Source organism: Haemorhous mexicanus, chromosome 4, assembly GCF_027477595.1.
Source record: "Haemorhous mexicanus isolate bHaeMex1 chromosome 4, bHaeMex1.pri, whole genome shotgun sequence".
NCBI classification, from domain to species: domain Eukaryota; kingdom Metazoa; phylum Chordata; class Aves; order Passeriformes; family Fringillidae; genus Haemorhous; species Haemorhous mexicanus.
In genome coordinates, this window is record NC_082344.1 from 97,946 (window position 1) to 109,598 (window position 11,653).

At 46.0% G+C, this 11,653-nt stretch overlaps 1 long non-coding RNA gene across 1 annotated transcript; it reads right to left on the reverse strand.

The window, feature by feature from the left end:
- LOC132326888 (uncharacterized) lies at positions 1–1,906 on the reverse strand. Its single transcript, XR_009486351.1, has 2 exons — positions 457–1,906; positions 1–271 (listed from the first exon to the last, which is right to left on the reverse strand). It is a non-coding gene; the product is annotated as an uncharacterized LOC132326888 (long non-coding RNA).
- Between the last annotated feature and the right edge of the window lie 9,747 nt (positions 1,907–11,653).

Consider the following 11,653-nt stretch of genomic DNA (forward strand, 5'->3'; position numbering starts at 1 on the left):
CACTTTTTTTTTTTTTTTTAATTTTTTTTTTTTAACTAACTTCTTTTATTAGCTAGAACAAAGGATTTTGCCAGGACTGTAACACTGTAACAACAACTTCTTCTCCTCCTTCCTCTTCTTCTGAAACGTCCCATCTCATTCCCAAATTCCTTACAACTTTTGAGTTTCAATCCAAGCAAAAAGCAAAACTCGTGCACGTGTGCGTCGGATGCTCCTGCCAGGTTCTCCATTGCACCCCACATCTTCTTACACGTTCAGTCTTCGTGCTGTCCTGCCGGGGTGAGTTTCAGAGAAGGATTGGCACATGTGAAGAGAGGATTTCCCCTCCCTCCCTCCCTCCCTCCCTCCCTCCCCCCCCAGAGCCGGTTTCCTTAGCCCATTTCAATAAATTCCAAGCCTGCAATGATGCACACTCGTCCCAAGGCTCACAGCAAGCACGCAGGAGCTCAGGCTTACTTGCTTCCATGGCTCTGTGCCTGAGCTAGCTGAGGAAATTTCCCGTGACCCTCTGTTGCAATAAACTGGAATGCAAACTCGGCTCCATCTCAGAGCCTCAGTGGGAGGCAGGAGCACATCTGGCTGACCCACAAAAATCCTTTCTTGGGCGGCAGCACCGCGCTGGAAAGGGGAAACACGTGCTAGTGAACAGCAGCTCAGAAACCATTCTTGTCCAATGTTACCTGCTCTACTTGGCAGCTCACTAACACAAGTCTAATTTTATCACTGCAGGGAGAATTCTGTAGGAAAGTGTCTGATGAGCAGCGACAAGGGCTTCACTCCCTGCTACGCAGCCTGCAACACCCTTGAGAGAGCAGAGCAGCAAAATCACCAAACTCTTCTTGCCATGGGGCAGGGTAGAAGATCACTGTGGGAGGCATAAAAAGAGGGGAAATGCTCTATAAATGCACAGACATTTGATTTCAGAAGCCCAGAGATAAGGATTTTCTCTAGGAAGCCAGACGTGACATGATATTTCTAAGATTTTCTTCTTCATTGAAGGAAATCTATGTGTATATATACACACTTACAAATGATTGCGTGAGGTTTTTTTTTTTTTCTTTTGAAGCTCCAAGAATGATTTCCCATCTTGAGTCACTCAGGAAGAAATGGCCCCCTGTGACTCAGGACAGAAGGGCTGCCTGCTCTTTTGATCATGACAGCTTTTGGGTGTACCCGGGAAGCAGGAGCAGCAGCCAGAGCTGAGGCTCAGCAGAGGCTGACCCCGGCCAGCCCCTTCCTCACTTCCCTGTGTCACAACCCTTCCAGGCAGAAGGACGCAAAGCAGGTTACGATTTCTCTCCTAGATATGTTTTTCGAAAATAATACTTCCAGGGGTGATCACAATGGGGGCACAGAAAAACACAAAGAATGAAAAGTACCGTGTTTGGTGTTTTAGCAAACGGTGTGTCTTCCCTACCATGTCCGGAAGCTGGATCGATGCACCAAACTTTTCACTGCACCCTTGTCCTTGCTTCTGCGCCATCTTCACCAGCTGCTCTTGGGAAGTGCTTGTATTGCCTTGGAAAGGTGATCACCCTGCACGAAACTGGAGGCTGAGCCTTCGGCCTCTGGAGGAGGGAGCTGCGCCGTGGATCCCGTCCCGATGGCGCTGCAGACGCCAGCACCCGCGGGAGGACTGGGGGGACTCCGAGCTCCACCTCTCTCTGCCCAGGCCCTGGGGAAGATGGGGGAGCTATTCTTCAGAAGCATCGCCCCTGCAATCATCACCTCCATCAACATTCTGAGAGCGCTTTTGGTTTTAACAAAGAGCAACCCTGATTTGCCATTTGCAGATCACAATGGGAATGAACCTGGAAGACAAAACACAAGATCAATTCACAGCTGGACGTTCAAATCTTTTTCTCCAAAACCCAATCAACGTGCAGCTTTTCCCTTAAGCTGAAGTACGGACCAAAGTCATAGAATCGTTCAGGTCAGAAAGGACCTTCAGGCAGCGAAGATGAGCATTTAGGTGTGGCATGAAGCTTGGGGAGCACTGAAGAAGCTGTAAAAGTCAACTGATATTCTTTGGAAATTAAAAACAAAACGAAGTCATTAACTAACAAGGAATCCTCTGCGGAAACGACACAAGGGACGGCCTGCGGGGGAGATGCCCGAAAGCCAAAGCTGCGCTTCAGTGGCATCTAAGGTGGGAATTTTGCAGAGTGCCTGTACACAAGTTTGTTTTCACTGGGATCAGTGAGCAGTGGCCACCGCAGAGCAGGAGGTGCTGTGGCTCAGAAGACCTGGCTGTGAAAAGTACAGGTTATTGTCCCCAAGCACATGCCAGCGGTCTGGAAAAGGGTGATCCGGCTTGACACTGCTGCTGTGCTTGCTAAAGGGGGGGAGCGGCTCAGTCCTCGTCACTCACCTGATGCTCCCAGTCGGGGCGCAGTCAAACGGCACCACTTGGCCGGGCTTCACCTCCCTGGCTATTTTCTGTGCAGGGAACTGCAATGCCATTGCAACTTTTCTGTTCTCGCATCATTCTTCTAGAAAAAATAAAACAATACGTTGAAGGGGAAACTGCCTTGTCACCGTCCCAAAATCCTTTATCGCTTGTGGTAACCCACGGCACACTCCCTGCCCGTGTTATCTTCACCTTAACTCTGTTTACAAGTGCCGTGAATAAACCCAAATCCAACTGAGGAAGCTCCTCTTTGCTCACATTTCAATACAAGGCTGGAACGATCACCTTGCAAAGAACTTTCCTCTACCGGTGCTAGATGCAAAAGAAAAAAAGCCAACCCAGGAATGCCTGCCACACCAGAGTACACAAAGCTGCTGCTGCTGCTTCCAATGCCTTAGGCTGAGGGCTTCTCTGTTCTTCTTTTGCCCTTCTCACGGGAAGGACTGGCTTTGACTGTCTTTGAACTAGCTACAGATACGAAAGATTTAGTAAACAAGTATTCTTTATCCCATTTCTCTTAAGAGTGTGTCCTGACAGATGTCTTCTTCCTCCTGAGGTTTAGACCACTGTTTGATCTTTTTTTCTTTTCCCCCCGCTTTTTTCCCCCCCTTTATTCCCTGAAGCATTTCACACCATGATGGGCAAAGGCCCAGCAGGAATTAGACTGGACACGGAGACAAAAGAAAAGGCTGGAAGTTACTCTTGTTCTCCAGGCTGGCACTGCCAGCTCCTGAGGGCTCAGTCAGGACAGTCAACATTTCTGAGAGTACCTGTACACAGGCGTGTGCAGACCTTGGGTCCTGCTGCGGCTCGCAGCTGCAGGCTCAGACACGCACGCCGAGCTCCTGGATCCTCCACGACAGAGCCGCCTCTCCCTGCTGATCCCGTGCTGTGCCTGCGGAGCAGGGAGGGAAGGAGAGGCACGCAGGGTAGCACAGTGGCAGTGCACAAGCTGCCAGGCCTCACCCATCGGACCTGCACCGAAGAGGAAATCTTACTTTTCAAAACTCTCCATCGTGCCATACAAAACACTGAATCCTTCCCAGTCTGGAAGGGACAGCCTGGCATGATGCCCCTCAGGTCACATCTTACATAAAGGGTTCTTTCTTCTCCTGCACAATGCTCTATAGTCTACTTTTACTTTTTATCTTTCTATAGATATAAAAATACCTACAGAAACTATCGATATTCACGAAGCGACCTTCAATCGTAACAGCCAGGCCTCCGCATGACTGCGCTTAACTCCTGCTCAGCTCAGGACATCTCCCTGTTCCTCAGGCTCCAGAAACCACTGAAACTCCCCTGTTTTCCCCGGGGGGCTGCCTGCTGGCAGCCGCCCTCCTCTCTCCAACGCAGTCACCTGCCAGGCTGTAATATTGACATTGTTGTGACTATCGGGTCATTGGAGACTCATCCACGCTTAAATCAAATAAACCCCCTACTTTTAAGTACTACATTCCCTACCAAAGCAAGCGTTTTACTGACGCCTACACGGGCATACCGGGCAGCTTATTTTCATTCGGAAAAATAAAATAAGCTTCCCCAGTACAAAAGCCCCCTCCAGCAGCAGCACAGGATGCACCCTGAGTACCTCGGCGAAGAGAGGCCACCACGCCAGTGCCCGTCAGCGGCCCCCCAAAACCCGCCCGCCCGCGGCGCTGCCGAGCCCACAGCCCGCCAGCCCCGCACCGGAACCACCGCGGAAAGCCCCGACGGGCCGGCGCCGCCACGGGGGCGCCGTGCGGGCAGCGCAGCGAACGGACCGCGAGCCTCGACTGCGCCCCCCCTTCGTGCCGCCATCTTGGGAAGGTCACCCGGCTCCCGGCCGAGCCTCTCCCGAGTCCCGGGACGGCGGCGGCTGCGGGTCCCCGGCAGAGAGAGGCGTCCGTGCCATTGCCTGTCGGCGCCCGCCCGCCACCCGCCCGCCAGCGGCGCCACTGACCCACGGCCCGTGTGCCCGGCGCTGCATACCTCACGGAAAATCCCGCCGGGCCGGCGGGCAGGCAGTCCGGTGTACAGACCGCGGTGCTCCTTTTTCCCGCCCTTTTGGCCGCCATCTTGGGAAGGTCAAGCGCGTCCCGGCCGAGCCGCCCCCCAGGGCGCGATCGCGCGCGGGCCTCGGCACGGACGCGTCCCGGCCGCTGCCCGTCCGGGGGGCGGGACCGCGCTCGGCTGCGGGCGGGGAAGGCGGGCAAAAAACCGGCTGCCATCCCCCAGAAAATCCTCTGAAATAAACGCCGAAAACCTGCCTCTTACCCAACAGGAACGAAACAAGCGCCCTTTCTTTAAAACCCTATTTAAATCTATTTTAGATTTAAATGTTTCATGTTTACATTCACATGCATCTTTATACCGGACATTGATGCGTTAAGTAATTTGTATAATATATTACATCTACTCCGATGGTTTGTATTTATTTATGTTTTGCGTTTTTATACATATCTGTCTATATCGATTGTATATTTCTTTCTTTAGATTTATATTTATATAATACTTCTATTATTCAAAATAAAAACCCTGTCTCTAACAAAATAAATACAACCCCCCCTTATTTTAAACGCCATTGAAGTATTTTTATTTCTACTTCCTAAAATTATATTCACATATGATTCTTTCGTTTCTTTTGATGCATTATAATAGTGATTACATATAAGATATATAATATTCTAAAAAAGTATTTAAATTATTATTTCTATTATGTATCATATCTACTGCTACAACTGATTTTTTCTTATATTTTTAAATTTTATATATATCTGTATGTATTTATGATATATTTCTATCCTTAGATTTCTACCTTTATATTATTTGTATCTAAAATTTTTACAATCAAAACTCTGCCTATTGACAAAAAAAAACCCCGCGTTACTATTTAAAAATATTTTTATATTTATAATTTTCATATTTATATTTATAATTTGTTATACAGTATACGATAACATATTGATGTACTCTACTTATATATATCCAATACACATTTCCTATAATCTATTATCATAAGATATATACAGTATTACTTGTATTATGTATTGTATCGATTTTTATTATTCTGTATTTATAATTATCTTATATTTTTATATATGTCTGCATATATTTGTCATCCATTTCTATATTTATATTCTGATTGAGGCTTTGTTTCTATTTATAATCTAGATCTTTAGATATCTATAAACATATGTAATACTCTGTATTAAAAATTATAATAGCTTATTGTAATATATAATGATTCATGTTACATGTTTCACTTTTATATATTCAGTCTATATTTAAATTTTAAGGGGTTTTATTCCCATTTTTATACATCTATTTGTTTTGTTTCATTATCGTTATAGTTATAATCTTACATTTAAAATCCAATTCCTAAATAATAGGACAAAACAAACAGCATCAAATTCCCACCAATATCCTCCAAAAGCATCCAGATACCTCCACCAGCCAACCGACGGCCAGCAAAAAGCCACACAACGCTCTTTGCCGTAACAATTCTCATCACGTCAGAAAAATGCAACGAATATAAAAGAAAACCCAACAGAAACGCACACAGCAAATCACAAAAACTACGAGGAAAAATTCAAACCACCTTACTAAACTCCAAACAGTGCCAATGACCCTGAACTTTACTAAAAAAAAAAAAAAAAAAAAAAAAATTTCTACCACTAAGTCAAAGAATAACCAATACTCTGTAAAAATAACTTTAAAAACCGAACTGATTAACGAAATAGAAAAAAATCTCAACCACTACAAAATAAGAAAATAACTACCCAAATAAAAAAACTACTTAAAAAGACCCACCCTATAAATACCCATGTTCCAAAAAAAACCCCTGATAAACAACAACCAAATATATCAAAGGCCAAAAAAACAAACACACAAATAAAAAGCACCACCAAAAAAACCCAACCAAAAACCCAACCGAAAACTTAAATTTAAATAAACTTAAATTTACAACAACAACAAAAAAATCCTAACTGATTAAACCCATAGTGCCTCAATCTATCAAAATAAAATGCCGCCTAGAAATGAACACAAAGCTAAGGAGAAACGGAACCATAAACAATATCTCCCAAATGATCCGTCACAATAAAACATACGCTACAATCGAACAAACCAAATAAATGAAAGCCCTGTAAGACGATAAACACAAACGCAATTATCAATATCTTTAAAACCCCGCTGCTATTAACTACCTGACGCTACCTCAAGCCCACCAGAACAAACGCTACACACTCACGCTACTAAAAGCCACCACAACAGAATTAAACGCCTAACCTCTACTTCACGCTACGACCCATAAAAACCATCGCACACCTTTAGAAAACATCGCACACCCCGGCAAAAAAAAAAAAAAAAAAAAAAAAATCCGACAACAAAACTCCATTCAAAACAAACCTTCATCGTCACCACCTGAACCGAGATCCACAGCATTCAGGAAAAACACCCTATCCCTTAGCATCCAGCAACTGCAAACAGAACGAACCGATGCAATCGATTCCCAAAACCCGCCTCGAAACCACGACGTCCAAGAACTTTCAGCACTCGAAGCCCGCGCTGCCGGCACGGACGGAGCGCGGCTGCCGGCAGGACAGCGGCTCCTCCGGCGCGCAGGGGCGGCGCCGCCCCGGAGCCCCCCGCCCGCTCCCCCGGCCCGGCGGGGCCGGCACCGGGCCCAGGGGGCCCCGGCGGCGCCCGAGCCCCGCGCCCGGAGCGGGCAGAGCGGCCGGCACCGGCCGGGCCAGCGCAGGGCCCGGGCCGCCTCTCCCGCCCGCCGGCCCGGCACAGCCCCGCTCGGCTCCGGCACGGCTCGCACCGGCGCTGCCGCGGCAGCCCCGCCGCGCCAAATTCCCCGTCCGCCTCAGCGAGCGAGCGCCCGGGCGGTGCCGGGAGGGCTCCCGAGCGGGGACGTTCGGGGCCGGGCCACGGGCAGAAGAAGCGCCCTCGAATGCAGCGGCGCGGCCCGATCGCAAGCCTGCGAACGCTGCGAGAGCTGGAGGTGCCCGCAATTGTACCCCGAAACTGACGCCGCGGGCGGGGCTCACCTCGCTTCAACAAGGGCGAATAAACGTGTGTTCTCCCCTTCAGTTTCATCCCCTGTAATAACAGAAAATAAGGGGTTCTCCTCAAATGAAAGCCTTCAACTGATGGCAAAGAGGGATTTTGACCCCAATTCGAACCCTCGATAAGGAGGGACAACAGGGCTGCCCCCTCAATTTAAACCTTAGGATGATGAAAATGGGGTGGCTGCCTTCAAATCAAACTCACAATACGACCACGATATTTTTCCAATTCCCCTTAAAACAGAACGCAGGGATTCCCTGTCGCCCCTGTGATACCCCTAACAGCCTGGAAAAGGCAGGTTTTCCTTCAATCAACACCCTTAAAACCGCAAGTGAAGGGGGATCCCCCCCCCGGTTCAAACACAGACAATAATAGAAGAGTAGCTGCTTCCCTCTCCTTAATTTCTTTTGTCCTCATAAGCTCCATTTTTGTTCCTGGGGAACGGGGGAGGGACTGGCAAGATGAAATTGAGAAGGGAAAGGACAAAAGTCCCCGCTCCGAGTCCACACGGGCTCACCTGTTCGGCTGCCGCTTCCCGGCACAAAGCTCTGTCTCTCGGCACCTCCTTTAAGCAACGCTCCGCGTATCCAAGCGCGCATCCTGGTGTTCCCCCAGAGCCCGGGAGAAGCTCTCACCGTCCTTCCACGAGACAGCCCCGGGAACCCCGCCACTCAGCAGCAGCACCATGCAAAAGGGAGCTGAGGCAAACACTCCCCCTAAAACAGACCCCGGCAGGAGCCGGCCCCTCCTCATCCTCACAACTCACACCTGGGGCTGCTCCGAGCCCTCATCATCGTCACACTCACACCTGGCGCTGCTCCGAGCCCTCATCATCGTCACACTCACACCTGGCGCTGGTGCCACTCTCCAACAGCGCCTCTCGCTGACCAGCGCAGAGCCCGCTTCTCACAGACCCAGAGCAAACAGAAATCTGCTACGGGTGTTGGCTTTTCTCATTCCGTCTGGTTCCACAACTAAAGCGCGTTCGTGCGCTGATGGCATTGAGAGAAAGCTTTCCAGGGGAGAGAACTGTCATTCAGGTAGCACGCTTTGATACACCTTCAGAAAAAGCAGAATCAGCGCCAACTCCTAAGACCCCCGCTGAGGAACCCAGCCCTCCTTGGGACACCCAATGCACCTCGAAAAAGGAGGGGAGAAGTTCTCGTGCTGAACTCGGCACGGTCCGTCTAAACTCGGTCCTATTCGGTTCTTCGGCTCCACTCGGCTATTTCCGTCCACCCTCGGCTATTTTCGGTTCTTCGGCTGCACTCGGCTATTTCCGTCCACACTCGGCTATTTTCGGTTCTTCGGCTCCACTCGGCTATTGTCGGCTAACCTCGGGGGGCTGCAGTACCGCGCTCTGCCCACCAGGCGGCAAAAAAGCAAAAAAAAGTCAACAAAGAACAACCCAAGCCTTTCTTTTAAACAATATTTAAATATATTTTATTTTCAAATTTTTCATGTTTATACCCAAATTTCGATTTAGAATGTATATTGATGCCTAATGTTGATTTCTATATTTATAATTTTCTATTTATATATACATTTATAGTCTATATTTAATCGATTCCTATTACTTAGATTTATTAATATATTTTACATATTGATTATATATTTCTGGTTAAGATTTTATAATTCTGTAACAATCATATGATTTCAAATAAAACCCCTGCCTCTACCCAAATAAAAGCCAAAAAGAACCCCTTTCTTTTAAACTTTATTTAATTTTTTTTAAATTACATTTTTCATATTTATACTCCCATGTACAGTTTAAATGTGTATTCATGTATAGTGTCATTTGTGTTCTATATTACATCTCTCCCTATTATATTTATTTCTATTTTATATTTCTCTATCTATATATTTATATCCTGATTATATATTTCTATATTTAGAAATAGACAAAAATAATATCTATATTCATATTATTTAAAACAAAACCCCTGCCTCTAACCCAATAAAAACGAAAAAAAAAAAAACAAACCACCAACCCTTTGTTGTAAAAAATATTTGAATTTTTTTTTTTAGATTTATATTCCTTTCTATTTAAAATGTATATTGATGTACAACGTTTATTTGTACATTTATGTTTATCGTTTTCTATCTGTATATAAATTTATATTCTATATTACATACATTCCTATTGTTTATATTTATTTATATATTTTTATACATATGTTTTTATCTTGATTATAGATGTCTGGTTAAGTTTTTTACTTCTGTAACACTTCTATTATTTAAAAAAATAAACCTGCCTCGAACCAAAAAAAAGCCGAGAAGAACCACTTTTATTTAACTGTATTTAATTTTTTTTTTTACTTATGGTTTTTATATTTAGACTCACATTTACATTTCAAATGTATATTAATGTATATATTAATTATTTGTGCTCTCTATTACATCTCTTCCTATTATTTCTATTGATTTATACTTTATATCTACATTTATATCCTGATTATATAGTTCTATATTTAGAAATATAAAACAATAATATCTATATTCATATTATTTAAAATAAAAGCCCTGCCTCTAACCAAATAAAAACGAAAAGAACCCTTTCTTTTAACCTATATTTACATATCTTTATATTTACATTTTTCATATTTATATACACATTTATACTAATGAATTATTTTGCCGCCTAGTATTATTTATATTCTAAATGACACCTCTTCATATTACTTACATATATTCATATTTAAATTTAAATTTATCGTTTAGTTATTGGTGTATATCTTGATACATTTATGTTGTCTTTCTCTATTTAGATATAGAAAATATTTCTAAAATATTTACATTATTTAAATTAAAACCCTTGCCTCTAACCAAATGAAAACCAGAAACACCCCTTTATTTACAACCTATTTAAAGATTTAAAAATAATTTTGTTATGCATAATTATATTTACATGTCCATTTATAATTTTTATTCGTTATATTTATAGATGTGATATATAGTCTAGAGAAAACCTTTTGATCTATCAGATATAATTTTTTTATAATAGGTATTTCTATAAGTTTAATTTATTTATATTAGATATTTACAGGTATCGGTATAGATAGTATATATTTGTATAGTCGGATTTATATTTTTATATTATTTATATTTTTATTATTTTTCAAAAACTCCAGCCTATAACCTAATAAAAACCAAAAAAGCCCCAATTTATTTTCAACGACATTTAAATATTTTTCTGTTTACGATCCCTATTTCTATCTCTTTGTGCAGATCTCTATCCCTCTACCGCCCTTTTTGCGGTCGCTTCCAACGCCTGGGGATGGGCAGGGCGCTGGCTCGGGGGGGCTGCAGTACCGCTCTCTGTCCACAAGGCGGCAGACTTACCGGGAGGGGCGCTCTTCGATTTTCCCGCCCTTTATGCCGCCACCTTGAGAAGGTCAAGCGAGTCCGCGACATCCGCGACACTCCACTCCCAACATGGCGGCCAAACGAGGACCCCCCCCCCCCCACCGTGAGGCGTTTACGCAGATGCCTGTCAGAAACACGCCAAATTACAACCGTCCGCGACTCACCTGAGCTCACAGCCCGCGTCCGAGGCACTTGATACGCCACAAAAAATCCCGCCGTGGCCGCGCAGGCGTCAGGGTGCTGTGCAGGCAGTCCGGTTAGACCGACCGCGGGGCCTTCTTTTTCACCGCCATCTTGAGAAGGTCAGAGAAAGTCCGCGACATTCGCGACACGCCACTCTCAACATGGCGGCCGCGAGAAGACCCAGCAGCAGAGAGAGGCGTTTACGCTGATGCCTGTCAGAAACCCGCCGAAAAGCGCCCGCCCACCGCGCCGCTGAGCCGACAGCCCGCGTCCGGGACACATGAAACGCCACAGAAAATCCTGCCGGGGACGCCCTGGCGTCGGGGTGCCGTGCAGGCAGTTCGGTTAGACGGACCGCGGGTCTTCAACTTTCCCGCCCTTTTGGCCGCCACCTTGAGAAGGTCAAGCGGCTCCGCGACACCCGCCGCACGCCACTCCCAACATGGCGGCAGCGGGGACGCCCGCCCGTGCCGGGCTGCAGTACCGCGCTCTGCCCACAAGGCGGCAGCACCGCCGCGCGCCCCAGCCGGGGGCAGCCGCGCGCCTTGGGGCTGCGGGCAGGGAAGGCGGCGAGAGAGAACAGGGGCGGCCCCCGCCGAAAACTCCTCTGAAAGAAATGCCAAAAAATAAGCCGGAAGA